The 21582-nt window shown below is 41.6% G+C and overlaps 3 non-coding genes across 3 annotated transcripts; all 3 read left to right on the top strand.

Moving 5' to 3' along the window:
- Nucleotides 1–18037: 18037 nt before the first annotated feature.
- trnak-cuu (transfer RNA lysine (anticodon CUU)) lies at nucleotides 18038–18110 on the top strand. Its single transcript has one exon. It is a non-coding gene; the product is annotated as a tRNA-Lys (tRNA).
- An 869-nt stretch (nucleotides 18111–18979) lies between these two features.
- On the top strand, nucleotides 18980–19052 carry trnak-cuu (transfer RNA lysine (anticodon CUU)). Its single transcript has one exon. It is a non-coding gene; the product is annotated as a tRNA-Lys (tRNA).
- Nucleotides 19053–20281: 1229 nt separating this feature from the next.
- trnak-cuu (transfer RNA lysine (anticodon CUU)) lies at nucleotides 20282–20354 on the top strand. The gene has a single exon. It is a non-coding gene; the product is annotated as a tRNA-Lys (tRNA).
- Nucleotides 20355–21582: the final 1228 nt, after the last annotated feature.

The raw sequence follows: 21582 nt of genomic DNA, 5'->3' as shown, positions 1-21582 counted from the left end.
TGATACGCTGGTGTACACATTATAGAAAGCTCCAGGATTTCTGTTTACCCATTAAAAATGGCCAATAACATGTAAAATACTTTCTATTATATTTTTGATATATTTTAAATTGTCATCTGTGTTTGTCTTCTTTGCATAGGCTAAATAAAAGTATTTCCACCGTAAATTGGTGCATAAAGTGTATCAGAACACAGGAAATAAAGTCTTTGACGCTCAAAATAACCCTGGGGGAGCAGACCCAGACACCCCCACTATATTATCCCCCCCCCCAAAGATTCTGGCCCATATATATAGGCTAATATTTATTTACAGTACAGTATACCCACTACAATACATTAGACTGCACCACTGCCTCACACCCCAGCACTCATTCTTCTGTAGTTAATTTACTCCTGGGTCCTCTTGCAATACGGCCTGTAATGAAAGAAAACACACTATTAGAGGAAGAGACACCTTTTGGATGTGAGATACAAAAACATTTTTTTCTCTGTGTCTATCTGTCTCCCCCCTTTGCCTCAAAAGCTTCTCTAATCAGTCTTTTCCTCTCTTTTTTTGTCCCCTTTTTTTCTTTTCTTCAGATGCTTTGTCGAGAGCGATAGAGCAGCGCTTCTCGGTTCGTGCAGGTTTTCAGATTTTTCCTGGAGTCCCTTTTGATATGGAAATTAAACGACTCCACTCAATGTCAGAATAGCTGACGCACAATCGCAATGTTAGTGGTTTCAGCTCTTTCAGCCTTTTTAAAAAATAAAAAAAAAAGCTCCTTTGCTTCGGCAAAAACATTGTCAAAAGAGAGGGAGAGAGAAGACACAATGACAGTGAGATGATTAGAGCTGGCTATTTTGCTGAGCATTATTGAATTTGATATGTCCACCCGCACAAAGGAAACCTTTTTTTTTTTTTAAATAAACGCCTTGGGGAGCGGATTCCAATAAACGCCGGTTGTGTCTCAAAGTCGCTTTGCTGTGGTTTCCCCAGAGTAAATTCAGCTCACTCACCTAAAAAGTGACACGCTTTAAACAGAAATCCCACAGTCCTAATGAGCGCATCTCAACTGAAGCAGTCAAAGCACGTCCGGTGTCAGCATGTTAGCGTTTCAGAACTAAAGCCTCGCTCAATGACAATGACAACAGATCAAACAATAAAACCTCTTTGAACCTGTTCCTCAGAAAGAAAGTCACCTATACTAAGGGTACTAGTATCTACACTAAGCTTTCATTTCAATGTTATACATTTTCATTTCATTTGCTTTTATTTCAATGTTATACATTTTCAATAAATAGACATTACACTTCCTGCTTTGTGTGTTTTCTTCCTTAATTATTTAAAAATCCCATACATAAGCACTTATGAATTAGAAAAAATATCTCTCCGTCAGTATTTTAGCCTATGCCAATGAACTATGTGGACAAAAAAAAACAAGTCCCAAAAAATTAAATCATCGTTCATTTCTCGTTATCGAGGTAAACTGTGCAATTAATCGTGATTTAGATTTTAGGTCATAGCGTGCAGCCCTATTGCAGCATACTGAGAACCTCACAGCTGGATACAAATTAACAGCCATTGTGGCAAGTCTCAGCTGATGAAACGTATGTGACCTCTGGGCATGCCTCGTTGAGGTAATGAAATTCTAAAATAAAGCCAGGCCATCGGGGAACCGCCTTAATTTCCCTGTTCACTGTAAGGTCTTAACTTTAACCTTCCCCACTGTTCTATTTTTATTACCGAACACATTATAACTCTGCGATATGATGACACAGATGAGTGGAGTCCTGGAACTACATGGGAGTCAATTTAAGGAACGTGACGTCTGAAGCAATGTTTCATTTTTAGTGCAGCTCAAGAATTTATGACCCAGGCTGAATTACCGACTGGGAAAAGTGGGCAATTGCCCCCACGGCCCATGAAGTCCAGGCATCCCAAAAGTTTAGGTTTACTGTGTGTGTGTTTGAATTTAATTTAATTTTTTTGGGAATATGCAGCACTAAAGCACTTATTCAATACTTAAATTGACACCGTGTATTGAACAAGGTCCCTGTATTCAAATCTAGAAGGGCTGGGTATCGCCACTGATCAATTCGATACAGATTCACAAGGTCCCGATCTGATTAGATTTTATATCCGATTCTATTTGATCGATCAGGATATTTCAATTGCAATACCAATTGTTATTGCTAAGATCTCACGCAACTAAACTACCACTGTACCGTACTACACATGAATGTGTAGTTTGCCAGAATGCAAAGTTACTTGTGGTTCCTAGAGTCTCTAAAAGTAGAATGGGAGCTTCAGTCTTCAGCTATCAGGCTCCTCTCCTGTGGAATCAGCTTTCAGTCTGGGTTCGGGGGGGGCTCACTCCATCACCACATTTAAGAGCAAACTTAAAACTCTCCTCTTTGATAAAGTTAGGGTGTGAGGAATTGTGCCAGAAACTCTTATGTGTGTGTTTTTTTTTTGCCCAGCATGCTGCCTTGGATTAGGTGGAACCAAAGTCATGACTGCAGCTGTCGGTGTGGTCCTGCTGCACTACCTGCTATGCAGTGACCTGCCGCACCCTGCTGCGTCCTGCTATGCCCTGCTGGATCCTGTGGCACCCTGCGGTGCTCTGCTGTGCCATGAACAACTATGACTACTATTTGTATTCATTGTTCCATTATCTTTCATTGTGACTGTTATTGCCACTCTTCATTTCAACCTCAACCGGCCCGTCAGACACCGCCTACCAAGAGCCTGGTCTGTCCCAGGTTTCTTCCTAAAAGGAGTTTTTCCTCGCCACTGTCACACTACTTGCTTGCTCTTGGGGGAATTACTGAAACTGTCGGGTTTTTGTATGTTAGTGTGGTCTAGACCAACTCTATCTGTAAAGTGTCTCGAGATAACTGATGGTATGATGATACCATGATTATGATTTGATACTATAAATAAAATGTAGTTTAACTGAATAAAACACAGTTCTATAACCCCAGTTTCTACCCTGCCACAGTCAGACTGCACAAACAAAACACTCAACATTCCTAGTGATTTAAATGTGCAATAATCCTCGCTACTTCACTCTACTGTGAAATACTACCGTGCAATATTTGCAATATTATGTTCATTATTTATGCAATATCCCCCATAGTTGTATCCTCCACTTACAGTATTATAATTGATTATATTTTTTGCATTCTTTTGTATAGTAACTATTTTTTTGTCTATGTTTTAATTTATTTACCTTGTATAATCCTTTTCTATTTTTTGTCAGTGTGTTTTTCTTTGCTCTTACCTCTTTTTTTTTTTTTACTCTTTTTACTTGACTCAAAGAGCCTGCACAAGATTTCCTATGTGCCTGGACTGTTTGGGGTATGCACAAATGGCAAACAAAAATCTTGAATCTTGAAATTGTACAAAGAACCCTCCAACCCTGATGAATTATTAAACATATTCATGTTGACGTTTACAATCGACCCCAAAGCAGTTACATTAGTGTACTTTTTATTTAACATGAACGCACTAAAGCAGTCAACGCAATAAAGTGCAACTCTACAGTCAGGCAGTTTTGAGAGACCAGAAAATAATGTAAAATTGTTTTTTTTTGCAGTGCAGTGCAGTACAGGTTACCTCTGTGCAAAATGGCAATACTAGCTTTTACCTTTGACTAAACTTGGATTGTTTCTTTAGGATTTTTATGTGGCAGACAGCTGAAGATGTGATAGAAGAGACAGAGGGGGAAAGGACATGTTGCAAAGGGACGCACGTCGGAGTCAGACCTGCGGCCGCTGCGTTGAGGAGAAAACCTCTGTACTGTACATGGGCGTGACCTACCCAGGCACCCTTTGGAGCTCTTCTTAGCATGATATGGGTTCCTTAGATCGTCTAGTTTCATATGATACCAATATCTTTACAGAGCCTCATAACCCTTGTGTCGTCTTCCCTTTAACCATGAACTTGTCCTTCCAGGTAAAAATTGAACATGAACATTTCTTTGTGCTTTTCCAATGTTTTTGTCGCTTTTTTCTGATTTATTTGCACTTTTTTGAAACCTAAGATAGTTTAATAACAGTTTTACACTTGTTTTTTTGAATTCATGGTCACAAACCTCAATTTTACCAAATTAAACATGCATTTTATGTTAAAAAGGAAGAATTATAAATTATTTGACTAGTAGTTAAGATCAGAGGATGTTGAGTGGATCTCAGATGGGTAGATGTCAAAGTTTAGGTCCGGATCCTGTTTTTTGAAACCATTAAAAAGAACCCCCCCCCTTGTTTGTTAAGCGTCCTTGGTTTGTGAAAGGCGCTATATAAGTCCAAATTATTATTATTATTATTATTATTATATTATTAAAAAGAATTCAAAGCCTATAAGATTAATAAAATACCCCAAAATGCAGGGAAAGTAAACATTAATTTTACCTGAAGAATGTATGTTTTATTTTTGGTTTTGGTTTGAAAGAAATTTGGTTGAAAGAAAAAATACTTCTCAAATAAACACTTTTTAACGGGTCAATTTGACCCAAGGATAACACAAGGTTAAAGGATCTTGATTTGGGAATCTATACAATTGTTGTTGGGAAATCCTTCTATAACTGACAACTGACTCCATGATGAATTAACACAGTGTTTATTCTTGTGGTCAACAGATGAAATGCGTTTCCGAGCAGTTTTACGTGCACGGACCTGATGGAAACTTGTCTAGTACAGAGGTTCCCAAAAGGCACTTAAACAATAGTGTGCTCAGGGTTATATTGGTTCCCCTTGTGGGGCCTGATTGGTCAGCTATACTGTTGCTGGGTTACACTCCCTGCTCTTGCTCTTCTCTTCTTGCCTGTCTATTATTTTCAGTTATCATTTACTTCACAAGACAGCTATGTTCACTCCCTTCTTGTCCTGTTCTCTGAGTTATCAGACCGTCCTCGAACTTCAGTGTCCTTGGCCTCACCATCTCCTCTTCTCGTGCTCACTGTAGCTTATCTGACTAAGATAGCCCTCCTGTTCTCTCCCTCCTAGCCGTACCCCAGCTGCAAAGCATAATGTATAATATGTCACACACACACACACTCTTATTTAGTCTTTGGTTAATTCAGCATATACTTTAAGCCAGCTTTTACGTGGCCGTTCCTGAGTGCCCTGTTCATCACCACCTCAGTCATTGTATTATTTTCCCACAAATTCCCCCTTTTCGCACCTACTAGGTGCGAACACTTTTTACACTAACTGCAGTGCCTCAACGTCCTCCCCGTCCTCAGGCATGGTGAGTAATGGCAGCATCCCAGCGGAATAGGGAGGCGGCGCTTTTTCTTTGGACAAGGCAGTGGTGATGAGCCGGGATATCATGGTCCGCAGGCAGGGCACACAGCAACACCCACAGGTAACTAGAATAGCGAGAAAAACAGCAATAGATGTCAAACAAGCAGTGATAAGATTCTTCCATTTGCCAAAAAAGGTTGTCATCCACCCCTCCAATGGATTTGATACACCTGAGGCGTCATGCATCTCCTGGGAAAGGGCTCGAAGTTGGTTCAAAGCCCTGGTGACCTTCCCATCCGGGGCAGTGTTGTTAGGGATGACCGTACAGCACATCTCTCCGAACATGGAACAGACTCCTCCTTTTTCAGCCAACAGCATGTCCAGCGCCATCCTATTCTGGAGCGCCATGAGGGACGTTGGGGCCATCTGCTCGGCCAGGCCTTCGATGGCATCCCTAGTTGCATTGCTCAAGCGTAAAACATTATAATGCACAAAATTTATCCTATCTACATTTTTGCTGGGAGTGACGGGGAAGATGGCTGAAAGCAGTGGTATATTCTCAAATCCTGCGGCTATTTGATCTGCCAATTTGTATTCATTCGGGACACCCCTAGGAACTCCTATGCTGTCTATATAGGTTGGGGTTCCCGCCCATGGATCAAAAGCCGGGCCTTGCATACTACGGGCCCTGCGCCTTCTCTTTACGGTCAGTTGCACAGCCTTATGGTGGGTATAGTGGACTCTACTCCCCACCAAAGATATGGGCATAGCTAATCTAACCATAGCACAAACTCCTGACGTTTGATTTGGGAACTTTATCTGGGAGTACAACCTAAGACCACCACAATAGTAGAATAGTCCTATTCTAGCCACTGGGCCTAGGGCTGTTTTGTTTTGTACAGTTGTATTACACCAGTCTGGGGGTATATCACCTAGTTTGATTGTGGGCTTGCTTGATCCGGTGAGATTGAAACAGTGATATCTTGCACCCTCCCCCTTTATGGCGGTAAAATACCCTGGTTTTTCAAAGCCTGGGGAAAGAGGGATGCTAGGGTAGTACAATTGCGGGAAGCTGTCTTAGAGTGTGTGAAGTTCAACATGCATGCATATCCTGCTGGGTCCTCATTAGGAAACAACGGGGCCGGGTTAGTGAACATGACTGGTCTAGCTGTGGCACAGGCCACGCACCCTTCCATGTGTTGTTCTTTGGCATTCTGTATTAGCCACCTGATCCATAAATTGTCCTGGCCTGCACCTGCTGATAACTCTAACACATCTTCCACCCTCATTTTAGAGAAGTCCTGCACTATTACGTCTTCCTCCTTCAGGGGGGTTTTACTGTAGTCTCTGCCATGTCAGTGTCATTCTGTGTGTGCGTGAGGGGATCCAAAATATTTATCTGCAGGGGGGTTATCTGGTCACTTCCTGCTATCCATACACCTATGGCTAACATCCACACATCCTGACCGTTCCTGCTCCCAATTGCTCTATTTACTGACAGGGTTATGGGATTTTTCGTGGGGTCTGAACTATAGTCCCGCTGTATAGATAATATCTCCCATTCATCTTGTTGTACCCACCAATCTCTTTTGTCTGTCAACCTCGCCCATGGTTTCCACCCTCCTGTTGTCCAACCCGCGTCATACCAGCTGTTACAGAGACTACCTTTCACCTGTCCGGAAGCGCTCCTTTCACAGTCCTCTACCTTTTGATAGTCGTCACAGATGTACACATCTGTGTTTTTGTAGAAACTATTATACCCCCCGCAGTCTATAGCCTGACACAAATCAAAGGTAAATGACGTGGTTGAGTCTCTCACATAGGGGAGAGTCAATCTGGCACCGCACCTTGGGATGGGCCCTTAGTGTGTTGCTTCACTACTGCCCAAACTGCTCTTCTTTTCTCTCGTCTAGTTTCATTTCCTTTGTTACTGAGAGGTGGTTGGACACTACCGGGTGATTGTTCTTTGTGGTCTCGGTCCCCATACGCATGTTCCAACCCCAGAATTAATGCTGCAACTCCCACTACTACTACTACTGCTAGGACAACTGTTGTCTTTTTCCCAAACCCCATTGCCTTCCAAGTTATGGATGTACTATGCGGGGGCTGTTCCCCGCCAAAACATCTCTTCCATCTATACATTTTGGATTGCTTTTCTAATTTCTGCCAATGGGCGGCTAGGAGGTGCGGCTGGGGCACAATGTGTCAGGTGGTGCCAAGGTGCTCCTTTTTTACCTTTAACCTGGACCGAGTGTGAAGTAACCTCCCTCACTTCGTAAGGCCCGGACCACCTGGGGTCAGTCCACTTCCTCTTGTGAACTTTGACCCTGACCCAGTCGCCTACCTTGACAGGTAGTGTTGCTTCCTCCTGCGGTTTCCTGTTCGCCAACTGGACCTGCGTAGAAAGGGCTGAAACCAGAGATGTTAGCTTTTCATATAGTCTGTCATTTCTATTTGCTGAACATCTAACATTGGCATGTGGCCTCCATCTAGTGGAGGTCCTGGCATTTTTCTCCCTGTCATTATTTCATGTGGGGTCAAATGTGTTTCTCGTCCTTCTGAGGACCTCATAGCCATGAGGGCCAATGGGAGCGCTTCTACCCATGTTAACTTACTTCCTGCACATGCCTTGGCTATCTTAGCCTTCAATGTCTGGTTTGCTCTTTCCACCATTCCCTGTGACTGTGGATGATAAACTGATCCGAAGCATGAGTGATTCCCAGGGCCTGTTCTACTTCTCTTAGTAGTTTGTTGTTAAAATGTGTGCCATTATCTGACCTTATTTGCCTGGGGACCCCATACCTCGGGATGAGTTCAGTTTTGAGCCATTTCACCACTGTTTTTGCGTCCTCTTTTCTGGTGGGAATGGCTTCTACCCACCTAGAGAACCTGTCTACCATCACCAGAAGATACCTTTTTCCCCCTACCACATTTTCTGCGCCCATATCAGTATAATCTATACTGATATCTTGAAACAAGCTGTGGGGACTGGGTACGCTCCTTTTAGTGTGGTGTATGGTTTCTGAACATTATGCTCTCCACACACCCTGCATTCCTGACAAAAATGTGTCACCATGTCCCTCAAATTGGGGTGCCACCACAGCTCAGACAGATTCAGGAGAGTCTGTTTTCTTCCTTCATGTGTTGGTCTGTGTGCCTCAGGTAGCAACATTCTGCACATCTCGGCTGATGCTGCTATCTTTCCTTGATGAGACCTCCATATCCCATCTTTGTCTTTTGTGGCGCCGCTCCGCTGCCACTGATTCCATTCATAGGCTCCTGCCTTTTTCTGCATTTCTAGAATGTCTTTAGGCTCCAGTGCCATTGGTTGTGATTCTATCTCTTTCGATAGTACCATCTGTTTTGGGGAGTATCCTCCCGCTCTTTTGGCTGCAGAATCTGCTGCCTCGTTTCCTGCACTTACTCTTCCTTGCCCTGCGTCATGTCCTTTGCATTTCATTATGGACACCTTTAGTGGAGCGGCAATAGCCTCCACTAGCTCCATTATCTCCTTCTGATGTTTTATGGGCATTCCTGCAGAGGTGACGTATCCTCGCCTTTTCCACATGATCGCGTCCAAGTGTGCTGTTCCATGAGCATAAGCAGAGTCTGTAAAATGTTCACTGTTCTTCCTTTGGCTAGCAGAAGGCTGCGATCAGAGCTTTTATTTCTGCTTTCTGTGCTGACGCTGGTTGTTTATTATTCCTGCTTCCAATGTCTGATGTGTTCCATCTGGGTGTTGTTGGACTACTGCATATGATGCTTTGTTAGTCCCATCCTTTGTTTTGTAGCAACATCCGTCTGTGTAGAGCCACATGTCAGCCGACATGTCTGGTACGTTTTCCAGATCTGACCTTATTCTGCTTTCTTGGGCTGCTTCTTCCTCGCAAACATGTGGCACTCCCTGTCTACTCATACTGTTGGCCATGTTTATTCCTTCTGATGAGTAGGTGATGTGCGGTTGGGTACAGGCAGTCTGCAGTTTTGTTCTCCTTGTGGCACTGTATGCAAATTCCTTGCTGGCCAAAAAAGCTGTGACACCATGTGTGGTGTGGATTGTTATTGGATGGCACATTACAATATGTGCTGTTTTGTCAATGGATTTTGCCAGCGCCGCTACATAGCGGGCACAGGTTGTCTGTCCTTTTTCCACTGTATCCAGCCTTGATGAGTGGTACATCAGTACATGTCTGTCTCCCCCTTTTTTCTGAAATAAAATGGCATTGAGAAAGCCATTGTTTTCAGAAACATCCATATGAAATGGGAGTGAGTAGTCTGGGGAGGTGAGTGTCTCTGCCCTTGCTAGGGCACTTTTGAGGTCAGAGAAGGCGGCCTCGGCCTCTGTTGTCCATAGGAGGGGGCGGTGAGACAGCGATGACCAGCAGCAGCCACCAGTTCCCTGAGCGATGTAGTTCTGTTGGTATAGTCAGGGATATGTGAGCGGCTGTATCCTGTGAGGCCCAGAAAAGACAGCATGTCTGCAACTGTGAGGGGAAGCGGGTGATGCAGAATAGCCTGTCTATGGCTGGGAGACACCCCAAGGCCTGCTGATGAAATTTGTCTGCCCAGAAAGAGGACTTGTCTCCTAGCAACTTGTACTTTGTCCCTTTTGACCTTGTAGCCTTTTGAGGCTAGGAATGTCAGCAGTGCCATTGTCTGTTCCACACAGGTGAGGGGATCTGTAGCAGCCAGCAGAAGGTCGTCCACATACTGTATGAGGACCACAGTTGTGGGGAGTTGCAGCTGCAGAAGATGAGATTTGAGGATCCTGTTGAACAGTCCAGGTGAGTCTCTATATCCCTGTGGCAACCTGGAATACGTGTATTGTTGACCATTGAAAGTGAATGCAAAGTACTCCTGTGAGTCTTGGTGTAGGGCACAGAGAAGAAAGCATTGGCCAGGTCAACCACTGTGAAGTGGTGAAGGAGGGGTTAAGTGATGTCAAAGAGACATGTGGGTCTGGGACAGGATGCACAGCTGGGACAGTAATGTCATTAATGGGTCTGAAGTCCTGCACCATGCGCCATCCTTTTCCTCCAGCTTTGGGGACAGGTAAAATGGGAGTGTTCCAGGGAGAACGAGTGGGATATATGACACCAGCTTCTAAGAGTCCCTGAATGGTTGGAGCTATGCCTTGGACCTGGTCAGGGGTGAGTCTATACTGTGGTCTGTGAATGACTGTGTGGTGCTGCGGTCTGATTGTAACAGTCACAGGATGTGTTTCTAAGAGTCCAGTGTCATATGGGCCGGTGGTGAACAGATGCTGGGGAAGAGTTAGTAGGGCGGTAGCTGCGCTGGGATGGTCAGTGCAGGGGAGTCCATGTTCTCTGGGGAGTGGGAGAACTTCAGGCAATGTTTTCTCTGTTGTGTGAGGCCCTTTAAAGCACCACATGTCTTCAGCGTCAGTGTCAGCTTTTAGAAGGCCAGGTGTGGAGGTGGGGAGCCATTTAAATGTTAGTGCACGTTTTATCATAGGGCCCAGGGATCTGGCCTGCTGGCCAAATCCTACTGCGAGTGTGACATGCGGGGAAGAAGAGTCCCAGAGTGTGTACCAGTCTTCAGAGGAGTGCGTTAAGACCACAGAAGCAGCCACCCCTTCTTTACCACAATATATGCCTCTGCATAAGAGAAGTGGGTGCTGTCCTTGCATGTTTGTCTCCCAGTCATCTTGATATGGGGTGTCCAGGTCGTCAGCTACATGTAGAGTACAGTGTACTTGTGGGAGTGGGGACATGTAGGGGTGCAGTCTGTATATGGCTGGTTTCAGGATGTTGAATGCATGTTGAATGGAGGGTGTGTCAGGGCCTGTGGGAAGCAGGCGTAACCAATATACATATTGGTGTAGTTCTGACACTGGGGTTGGTGTGAGGGAGAGAATGGTGACTGGGGAATCAGGAGTGGATACTGGAGGAACAGGAGTGACATGAATGCCATCCACATTCATCCATATGCACAGATTCAATTTACACATAAGATCTCTTCCTAATAAATTTACTGGGCATGCAGGGGAAAGCAAAAAAGAATGTGTGTGTGTTTGTGAGTTAAATTCGGTTAACAATGGCTGTGTGAAGTGCTGTAAGATAGGGGTCCCACTGACTCCCATAACTGACTGAGTTTGAGCTGAAGGAGGGAAGTAGGTGGAATTTAGACAGGAGAACGTTGCTCCTGTGTCTGCCAGCATTACATGTGGTTTACCTTGAATAGTAAGGGTAATGAGGGGTTCTGTGGTCAGACCAAAATGAAAATCAGTGGGAGGACACCTTCATTGTGGACCCTGTTGGTCATACCATTGCTGTTGTAGGGCCTGATTAGCGGGGGACAGTGGCCATGGCTCACCGGGTATGGTTGGGGTGAGGGATTTCTCCCTGGCCCTCTAGGGGGCTGTGCTGGGGCTCTTGGCATTCTCTTGCATAGTGGCCTTGCTGACCACAGTTGTAGCAAAGGAAGTAGGGCTGAGAGGTCCTTCCTCCAGGCCTGGACCTAGTCATTCCTCCTCCTCTCTGAAAACCTCGCCCTCTTCCTCTTGTGGGCCAATTTTGCTGGCTCGTGTTCGCTGGCCATGGTGGTTGTGGGGGTGGTGGCCAGGAAGCTTGTGCTCTCTGTAAGAGTTGAGTGACTGCTTCCAACACTGGGGCTTCTGACTGTTGGGGGTTCTGTGAGACTGTCATTTGTTTAGCTTTGCTGGGCTTGGGCTTGTTTAATTCTTCCAGTTGTTTCTTTAACAATTGAGTTTGTAGTCTTTTTAATTCATCTTCTTGTTGCTCTGCTCCTTTTTGGTGTTTTGACAGGAAATGACGCACATTCTCGCCCCATGTTGCATCGGTCATTGTTTGCAGGCCTACTACTCCTCCTAACTGTGTCTGAACTGCTGTGGGTAATCCCCCTAGTACCCCATGGCGGAACAGCGCCACTGTGGCGGCGGACTGGTCCCACGGTTCCCTCATAGCACGCTGCCAAATCTTTTTTGCTCTATCTGCATAGGCATCAAAATTTTCATCACTTAGTCTTTTTAAATCATGCCATGCTGCATGATCCCCAACTGTGGGATACATGCGGTGCAGCTCAGCCCAAATGCCAGGGGTTACTGCTGATGCAGGCACTGATGCGGGAACAGTGGGTCCAGCTCCCCCTCTGGTGAGGGCAGCACTAGCTTCATCTGCTCCCATTACTCTACCCAATACTGCTCTGAGATCTCCCAAACACAGCTGCACTCCTGCTGTAAGACTATTGAAAGCTGTGAGGAAATGCTCAGCCCCTCCTGTCAGGGAGGGGAGTTTTGCACACAGAGCATCTAAGTCACCAAAACTGTAAGGGGTGTACATCAACAGTCCTCCTCCTCCTCCTACTGGGCGGAGTGGGCATTGTAGCCCCGCCTCTGGTGTGTGGCGCGTCTGCTCTTCCTCACTGAGCTCATTCACTGTTCGACGCAGCTGCTCTTGCTGCTCTTTTATCTCTCTGAACTCTTTGTTAAGTCTTTCCCTTATTCTAGTTGATCTTCGCAGCATAACTTCGTCAGGGTCCTCGTTGGTAAATTTACCTTTAAATGTGCCTGCTACAAAAACGTCTTGAGGACTTTGTGATCTAGATCTGGGCCTGCGTTTATGTCGTTTTTTAGTCCTTTCCCTAGAGCTAGAGCTTCTGTCTGTTTGCTCACTTTCCCTGCTGCTGTCTGACTGTTCGCTATCTTCCTTACTTCCTGAGTCTTGTGGGGTACTATGGTGAGGTGGACTGGGTCCTTTTACTGACATGTGAAAATGCTCTGGATTTTGTTGGCAAAAAGACGCTGAATATGGGGTACTAGCTTTGCTTGGGCCGGCTGGGACTGTGGCCGCTGGTTGTGGTGGAGCCGCTGCTGCTCCCCCTGACGCTGACTGTACCATTAAATTTAGATAACATTCTAAATCCTGTACGCGGCCCTCTAATGCCGGTATCAATGGGTCCTGTGGTACGTCTATTTGTAATGCATTTGGCTGTAAATGGGCAGTTACCACTGGGGCTTGGACTGTGGGTTTTGATGCCGTTGGACCTGTATACGGCGGCGGTGGAGCGGAAATTCTTAGGTTTCTTATGTCTGGATAAAAAGGGTTTGTTGGCGGGGGCGCCTCAGCGGGCAGCGGGGTTTTCTCTGCGCTAGCGGTTTTATTCTGTTCAGCTTCTGTCTCAGTTTTTGGTGAACTTTTGTCATCTTGTTTTGTCAATCCCAATTGTTTCTGTATTGCATTTGTCATTTTCAACCCCACCCCATATTTCTCTTTCTGCGCTTCATACTCCTTCTGCTTTGGTTTAGTCAATTTAAACCATTTTCTTTTCTTTTCCTCCTCTGCCTGCCTTTCCGCATACTCCAACTTACTTTTTTCATACTTCACTATTTCATTCACTTTCTCCGGGGACGGCGCCCCTTCTCCCTCAATCCATCCTCCTCTCTCCCATTCTTTCACAATCTCTTTTGCTACTTTCTCCTCTCCTTTATTGCCATACTTTTTCACTGCCCCTACTAACACTTTACCATAAGGGGTCGTCATTTTACAACAAATAAGCAGTGAGAAAAATCCAACAAGCCAAACCACAACAAAAATCACACATGCAACAACAAACAACTTTTTCATTAAGACTCCATCTAGAGCCTTTTTATGTACATCTCTATAATCTTTACAACTTAAAAAGTGACCTCTCACTCCTTTGCACAAATACACTCGCGGTGGACTCGTAATATTACAATGACAATCTGTTAACTGCAATTCTTTTTCAGGTTGTTCACACAGAACCAGGGTGGCAATTCACAATCACTCATCTGAACTATCTGTCCTTAGCAGTCTCCTACCTCGTCAACCATCTGGACGTATTTTCCTCTGACTATTTGTCCCTTTTCCTCTCCTACCGCCACCCGTATTATTCAACAATTCTCTCACAACTCTCTAGTTGTTTTTCTCTGTTTAATCACATCACATGCCCCAACATTTCATCTGTTTGTATCCCTTTAATTACAGCACATTCAATCAATACTTTTCGCTTAAAACAACACTTACGACAGTTGAAATGTGATCACATCAATTTAGTTTTCAGCCAATAACAGAATTTGATTTTAAACAGGCTTCTGCTTACCTTTTTTGTTGAGAGCTCTCAGTGATCACACCAACGAATCGCAGTATCGCCGCTCAGTCCCCTTCACGGGCTGCGGGATGTCAGTCGGTGGCTGAGCTGAACCGGACCGTGGACACAATGCCAAGGTCCAGTTGGATTCTCCTGTCCAATTACGTTATCACGTCGGGGTCACCAAATTTGTTGGAGAAATCCTTCTATAAACTGACAACTGACTCCATGATGAATTAACACAGCGTTTATTCTTGTGGTCAACAGATGAAATGCGTTTCCGGGCAGTTAAACGTGCACGGACCAGATGGAAACTTGTCTAGTACAGAGGTTCCCAAAATGGCACTTAAACAATAGCGTGCTCAGGGTTATATTGGTTCCCCTTGTGGGGCCTGATTGGTCAGCTATACTGTTGCTGGGGTACAATCCCTGCTCTGCCTCTTCCTTCTTGCCTGTCTATTATTTTCAGTTATCATTTACTTCACAAGACAGCTATGTTCACTCCCTTCTTAGTTTGTACGTCCTGTTCTCTGAGTTATCAGACCGTCCTCGAACTTCAGTGTCCTTGGCCTCACCATCTCCTCTTCTCGTGCTCACTGTAGCTTATCTGACTAAGATAGCCCTCCTGTTCTCTCCCTCCTAGCTGTACCCCAGCTGCAAAGCATAATGTATAATATGTCACACATACACACACTCTTATTTAGTCTTTGGTTAATTCAGTATATACTTTAAGCCAGCTTTTACGTGGCCGTTCCTGAGTGCCCTGTTCATCACCACCTCAGTCATTGTATTATTTTCCCACAGACCATAACTCTTAAAATTCTAAAACTACATCCTATTGTTCTATAACTGCAACTTAACATTTCAGAACTGCAGTTTAACATTCTAGAATTGCCACTTTACATTATAAAACTGCAGCTTACCGTTCTAGAACTTAGAGCTAACATTCAAAAATGGCACCTTAACATTCTAGAACTTCAGCCTAACATTCTAGAATTGCCAAGTGACATTCTAGAACTTTAACCTAACTTTCTGGAACTGCAGCTTAACATTCTAGAACTGCCAAGTAATATTCTGGAACTGTTACATTTCAGAAATTTTAAGTAACATTTTAGAACCGCAACTAAATCTTAAGAAGTGCCTGGCTAGCTCAGTCGGTAGAGGGACCATAACTCTTAAAATTCTAAAACTACATCCTATTGTTCTATAACTGTAACTTAACATTTCAGAACTGCAGTTTAACATTCTAGAATTTCCACTTTACATTATAAAACTTCAGCGTACCATTCTAGAACTAAAATGTAACTTTTTAGAACTGTAAGTAACATTTTAGGACCACAACTTATAAAATGTTTAAAACTTCAACCTATTGTTCTTGAATTGCAATTTAACATTCTAGAATGGCAGCTTAACATTCTAGAACTGCAACTTACCATTCTAGAACTACAATGTAACCTTTTAGAACTGTAAGCAACATTTTAGGACCACAACTTATAAAAATTCTAAAACTTCAACCTATTGTTCTTGAATTGCAACTTAACATTCTAGAACTTAAACCTAACATTCAAGAATGGCAGCTTATCATTCTGAAACCTCAACCTAACATTCTAGAATTGCCAATAGACTTTCTAGAACTTTAACTTAACTTTCTAGAACTGCAGCTTAACATTCTAGAACATAAACCTAACATTCTAGAACTGCTGCTTACCAATCTAGAACTGCAATGTAAACTTTTACAACTATAGAAAACATTTTAGGACTGCAACTTATAAAATGTTTAAAACTTCAACCTGTTGTTTTTGAACTGCAACTTAACATTCTAGAATGAAAGCTTAACGTTCTAAAATGGCATTTTACCATTCTAGAACTACAATGTAACCTTTTAGAAGTGTAATGAATTAACATTCTTGAACTTAAACCTAACATTCTAGAACTGCATACTGACATTCGAGAACTTAAACCTAACATTATAAAAGTTCTAAAACTTCAACCTATTGTTCTTGAATTGTAACTTATCATTTTAGAATGAGGAAGCTTAACTTTCTAGAACTGCAGCTTAACATTCTAGGACTTAAACTTAACATTCTAGAACTGCAGCTTAACATTCTAGAACTGCAGCTTAACATTCAAGAATGGCATCTTAACATTCTAGAGCTGCAGCTTAAAATTCTAGAACATAAGCCTAACATTCTAGAATTACCAAGTGACATTCTAGAACTTTAACCTAACTTTCTGGAACTGCAGCTTAACATTCTAGAACTGCCAAGTAATATTCTGGAACTGTTACATTTCAGAAATTTTAAGTAACATTTTAGAACCGCAACTCCAATCTTAAGAAGTCTTGGCATGTGCTGACATCCTGTTCCTCAGATCATACGAAAGTCTGGTGACAATGCCTGTTGTTGTTCCAGAACTGAGACTTAACATTCCAGAACTGAAAGTTAACTTTCTAGAACCTAACATTCTAGATCGACCGCTTAACATTCTAGAAATTAAACCTAACATTCGAGAACTACAAAATAACATTGTAGAACTGTAAGTAACATTTTAGTACTACAACTCTTAAAATTCTAAAACTACAACCTATTGTTCTAGAACTGCAGCTTAACATTCTTGAACTTAAACCTAATATTCTACAACTGCATATTAACTTTGTAGGACTGAAACCTAACATTCTACAACAACAAAATATCATTGCAGAACTATAAGTAACATTTTAGGACCATAACTCTTAAAATTCTAAAACTACATCCTATTGTTCTATAACTGCAACTTAACATTCCAGAACTGCAGTTTAACATTCTAGAATTGCCACTTTACATTATAAAACTGCAGCTTACCACTGTAAAACTACATTGTAACCTTTTAGATTTGTAAGTAACATTTTAGGACCACAACTTATAAAATTTGTAAAATGTCAAACTATTGTTCTTGAATTGCAACTTAACGTTCTAGAAAGGCAGCTTGACTTTGTAAAATGACATCTTACCATTCTAGAACTAAAATGTAACTTTTTAGAACTGTAAGTAACGTTTTAGAACCACAACTTATAAAATGTTTAAAACTTCAACCTATTGTTCTTGAATTGCAACTTAACATTCTAGAATGGTAGCTTAACGTTCTAAAACGGCATTTTACCATTCTAGAACTACAATGTAACCTTTAGAAGTGTAATGAATTAACATTCTTGAACTTCAACCTAACATTCAAGAACTGCATACTGACATTCGAGAACTTAAACCTAACATTATAAAAGTTCTAAAACTTCAACCTATTGTTCTTGAATTGTAACTCATCATTTTAGAATGGAAGCTTAACTTTCTAGTTAAGCAGCTTAACATTCTAGGACTTAAACTTAACATTCTAGAACTGCAGCTTAACATTCTAGAACTGCAGCTTAACATTCAAGAATGGCACCTTAACATTCTAGAGCTGCAGCTTAACATTCTAGAACTTCAGCCTAACATTCTAGAATTGCCAAGTGACATTCTAGAACTGCAGATTAACATTCTAGAACTTAGAGCTAACATTCAAGAATGGCACCTTAACATTCTAGAACTTCAGCCTAACATTCTAGAATTGCCAAGTGACATTCTAGAACTTTAACCTAACTTTCTGGAACTGCAGCTTAACATTCTAGAACTGCCAAGTAATATTATGGAACTGTTACATTTCAGAAATTTTAAGTAACATTTTAGAACCGCAACTAAATCTTAAGAAGTGCCTGGCTAGCTCGGTCGGTAGAGCATGAGACTCTTAATCTCAGGGTCGTGGGTTCGAGCCCCACGTTGGGCAGTTGTGTTTTAGAGAGTGGGAATCCGTGAATTCTGCATAGTATCAGGTGGCTGTATTGGGGAAGATCAGCTGTCGATTGCAAAATTAGCACTTCCATCCCAGTGTAAAAATACCTGTTATTTACCAGACTAAAATGTGCCTGCATTCTACGATCATGGCATGTGCTGACATCCTGTTCCTCAGATCATACTAAAGTCTGGTGACAATGCCTGTTGTTGTTCCAGAACTGAGACTTAACATTCCAGAACTGAAAGTTAACTTTCTAGAACCTAACATTCTAGATCGACCGCTTAACATTCTAGAAATTAAACCTAACATTCGAGAACTACAAAATAACATTGTAGAACTGTAAGTAACATTTTAGTACTATAACTCTTAAAATTCTAAAACTACAACCTATTGTTCCAGAACTGCAGCTTAACATTCTTGAACTTAAACCTAATATTCTACAACTGCATATTAACTTTGTAGGACTGAAACCTAACATCCTACAACAACAAAATATCATTGCAGAACTATAAGTAACATTTTAGGACCATAACTCTTAAAATTCTAAAACTACATCCTATTGTTCTATAACTGCAACTTAACATTTCAGAACTGCAGTTTAACATTCTAGAATTTCCACTTTACATTATAAAACTGCAGCTTACCGTTCTAGAACTTAGAGCTAACATTCAAGAATGGCACCTTAACATTCTAGAACTTCAGCCTAACATTCTAGAATTGCCAAGTGACATTCTAGAACTTTAACCTAACATTCTGGAACTGCAGCTTAACATTCTAGAACTGCCAAGTAATATTCTGGAACTGTTACATTTCAGAAATTTTAGGTAACATTTTAGAACCGCAACTAAATCTTAAGACGTGCCTGGCTAGCTCAGTCGGTAGAGCATGAGACTCTTAATCTCAGGGTCGTGGGTTCGAGCCCCACGTTGGGCGGTTGTGTTTTAGAGAGTGGGAATCCGTGAGTTCTGCATAGTATGAGGTGGCTGTATTGGGGAAGATCAGCTGTCGATTGCAAAATTAGCACTTCCATCCCAGTGTAAAAATACCTGTTATTTACCAGACTAAAATGTGCCTGCATTCTACGATCATGGCATGTGCTGACATCCTGTTCCTCAGATCATACTAAAGTCTGGTGACAATGCCTGTTGTTGTTCCAGAACTGAGACTTAACATTCCAGAACTGAAAGTTAACTTTCTAGAACCTAACATTCTAGATCGACCGCTTAACATTCTAGAAATTAAACCTAACATTCGAGAACTACAAAATAACATTGTAGAACTGTAAGTAACATTTTAGTACTATAACTCTTAAAATTCTAAAACTACAACCTATTGTTCCAGAACTGCAGCTTAACATTCTTGAACTTAAACCTAATATTCTACAACTGCATATTAACTTTGTAGGACTGAAACCTAACATCCTACAACAACAAAATATCATTGTAGAACTATAAGTAACATTTTAGGACCATAACTCTTAAAATTCTAAAACTACATCCTATTGTTCTATAACTGTAACTTAACATTTCAGAACTGCAGTTTAACATTCTAGAATTGCCACTTTACATTATAAAACTTCAGCTTACCATTCTAGAACTAAAATGTAACTTTTTAGAACTGTAAGTAACATTTTAGGACCACAACTTATAAAATGTTTAAAACTTCAACCTATTGTTCTTGAATTGCAGAAAACGGCATTTTACCATTCTAGAACTACAATGTAACCTTTTAGAAGTGTAAGAATTAACATTCTTGAACTTCAACCTAACATTCTAGAACTGCATACTGACATTCGAGAACTTAAACCTAACATTATAAAAGTTCTAAAACTTCAACCTATTGTTCTTGAATTGTAACTTATCATTTTAGAATGGAAGCTTAACTTTCTAGAACTGCAGCCTAACATTCTAGAACTTACATCCAACATTCTAGAACTGCAGCTTAACATTCTAGAACTTAGAGCTAACATTCAAGAATGGCACCTTAACATTCTAGAACTTCAGCCTAACATTCTAGAATTGCCAAGTGACATTCTAGAACTTTAACCTAACTTTCTGGAACTGCAGCTTAACATTCTAGAACTGCCAAGTAATATTCTGGAACTGTTACATTTCAGAAATTTTAAGTAACATTTTAGAACCGCAACTCAAATCTTAAGAAGTGCCTGGCTAGCTCAGTCGGTAGAGCATGAGACTCTTAATCTCAGGGTCGTGGGTTCGAGCCCCACGTTGGGCGGTTGTGTTTTAGAGAGTGGGAATCCGTGAGTTCTGCATAGTATCAGGTGGCTGTATTGGGGAAGATCAGCTGTCGATTGCAAAATTAGCACTTCCATCCCAGTGTAAAAATACCTGTTATTTACCAGACTAAAATGTGCCTGCATTCTACGATCATGGCATGTGCTGACATCCTGTTCCTCAGATCATACTAAAGTCTGGTGACAATGCCTGTTGTTGTTCCAGAACTGAGACTTAACATTCCAGAACTGAAAGTTAACTTTCTAGAACCTAACATTCTAGATCGACCGCTTAACATTCTAGAAATTAAACCTAACATTCGAGAACTACAAAATAACATTGTAGAACTGTAAGTAACATTTTAGTACTATAACTCTTAAAATTCTAAAACTACAACCTATTGTTCCAGAACTGCAGCTTAACATTCTTGAACTTAAACCTAATATTCTACAACTGCATATTAACTTTGTAGGACTGAAACCTAACATCCTACAACAACAAAATATCATTGTAGAACTATAAGTAACATTTTAGGACCATAACTCTTAAAATTCTAAAACTACATCCTATTGTTCTATAACTGTAACTTAACATTTCAGAACTGCAGTTTAACATTCTAGAATTGCCACTTTACATTATAAAACTTCAGCTTACCATTCTAGAACTAAAATGTAACTTTTTAGAACTGTAAGTAACATTTTAGGACCACAACTTATAAAATGTTTAAAACTTCAACCTATTGTTCTTGAATTGCAGAAAACGGCATTTTACCATTCTAGAACTACAATGTAACCTTTTAGAAGTGTAAGAATTAACATTCTTGAACTTCAACCTAACATTCTAGAACTGCATACTGACATTCGAGAACTTAAACCTAACATTATAAAAGTTCTAAAACTTCAACCTATTGTTCTTGAATTGTAACTTATCATTTTAGAATGGAAGCTTAACTTTCTAGAACTGCAGCCTAACATTCTAGAACTTACATCCAACATTCTAGAACTGCAGCTTAACATTCTAGAACTTAGAGCTAACATTCAAGAATGGCACCTTAACATTCTAGAACTTCAGCCTAACATTCTAGAATTGCCAAGTGACATTCTAGAACTTTAACCTAACTTTCTGGAACTGCAGCTTAACATTCTAGAACTGCCAAGTAATATTCTGGAACTGTTACATTTCAGAAATTTTAAGTAACATTTTAGAACCGCAACTCAAATCTTAAGAAG

This window comes from Etheostoma spectabile, unplaced genomic scaffold, assembly GCF_008692095.1.
Source record: "Etheostoma spectabile isolate EspeVRDwgs_2016 unplaced genomic scaffold, UIUC_Espe_1.0 scaffold00018607, whole genome shotgun sequence".
In the NCBI taxonomy this organism is placed as follows: Eukaryota; Metazoa; Chordata; class Actinopteri; order Perciformes; family Percidae; genus Etheostoma; species Etheostoma spectabile.
This window is presented reverse-complemented; position numbering and strand designations above follow the sequence as displayed.